Source organism: Grammomys surdaster, unplaced genomic scaffold (assembly GCF_004785775.1).
Source record: "Grammomys surdaster isolate TR1022 unplaced genomic scaffold, NIH_TR_1.0 62, whole genome shotgun sequence".
In the NCBI taxonomy this organism is placed as follows: Eukaryota; Metazoa; Chordata; class Mammalia; order Rodentia; family Muridae; genus Grammomys; species Grammomys surdaster.
Genome location: NW_021604564.1, coordinates 22,651,718 through 22,653,480, shown reverse-complemented (window position 1 = coordinate 22,653,480; position 1,763 = coordinate 22,651,718).

Here is a 1,763-nt window from a genome sequence, read left to right as displayed (position 1 = left end):
GGCATTCAATATGTTGTAATGGCTTTGGTAGAATTCTCTAAAGGCTATATCAATTAGTAACAATTTGGGGGATTGATAAACTATTTTGTAACCAGATTACTTTTCTCTTATTATTTGCCTAGAAAATTCTATGCTGAAAGAGTATACATTTCTAAGATCAATGTCTTGTGGAATGAAATATCAAAGATTTTTAGCATGGGCCTAATGGTTAAACTGTGTCATTGGAGCAGTGGGAGGTATGTGTGAGGAGATACTAGCTGAGGACTATTTCCTAGCACCAGGATAGAATCTGTGTTCCCAGGTTTTCACCGTAGGGCAAAGTGAACAGAGTTAATAATAGCATGGTGCTGTTCAGAGATACAGCTATACGTGCAAGGTCACTCACAAGTGACATCACTGGGACCCAATCAGACTTCAAAACTGTGGCTTTCTGCCAGTCTGTGGGAATCTGCTCAGAACTGTCTGTTTTACTGTAGTGATTATATTACAGCCAGAACATGTCCAAGCAGTGCATCATCTCAAAGGGCATTCATTCCTCCTTGTGAGATTCAGTACTTTAAAGTGAGCCATGCATTTTGAGTCATCCTGGAGTCCATTTTGTTGGTATCTGAGTCAGAAAGATGAGGCTGAGGGCCAGTAGACTGGGAAGAGAATACAAGTGTGCTTCTGCTTTAAGCAAGAGATTTAGCTAACATCAATAATGAACTTATCATCACAGCTTTGTTTCAAAGCCAAATACAGAGGTTGGTATGTTTGAAACGGTTTCTCGATGCTAAAATCTTTCTTCTCCCCTGCATTCCCCTGCAAATTCACACACACACACACACACACAATCATGCACGTTTGCACGCACTCACATTAAGAGTCTTACAGATACAGATTTGCAAAGATAAGAGCAAACTCAGGCTGTCAGGCTTAGTGACAGCACCTTTATTCCTGATCCACCCCACCAGCCCTCTTATTTATTTATTTCCAGAAAGACAGATTTCAAAGGTAACACATGACGCGGTGAGGATTTGCCCTTCCCTGTGTGCACAGTGATTCAGGAGAAGCAGGGCGGCAGAGGCACCTGGCTGCCTTACAGCTTTCAGCTGCTGCCTGGGCCCAGGTGAGGGGTTGACTCACAGTGTTATCTATGCCAGATGAACTATAAGGAAACAAGTAGCATAATCTGTGGATCCCAGCAGAGATGGACTGATTCAGATATTTATATCCTGGGATCTACCTGGCAGTTTGTTTGAGTCACCTTAAAATAGTTCATGCTAATTTAAAGGGTTGGGGCTAGCCATGCTAATTATTGTGGCTTTGAGCTGGCTCCACGTTTGACAAAGAGAGGGGCTGGAGCTTCTGCTCAAACACTGGGCAAGGATTCAACCAAAGAGGCCCACACCAAGAATCCCAGTATATCTGTTTGATAATACTCAGGTACATTTCGTACATTAGCAGTGCTCCGAGCCAAAAGAAACACAAGCACACATACCAACACACACAGACTGCAGTGACACTTCACCTCTGAACCTCTCTTCCCCTGTTCTAGCCTGTGCATTTTTTTTCCTGTGTATTCTTTGATTGAAATAAACACATCAGTAAAAGTAATTGTCTTCAGACATTCCTGTGAGTCTACCAAAGTACTGAATCTGGTTTGGGAAGACATAATTTCCTGCAGAAGCAGTGGGTGGGAGCCAGAAACACAACATGGCTTAGCAGTTCATTTAAAAGAAGAAGAAGAAGAAGAAGAAGAAGAAGAAGAAGAAGAAGAAGAA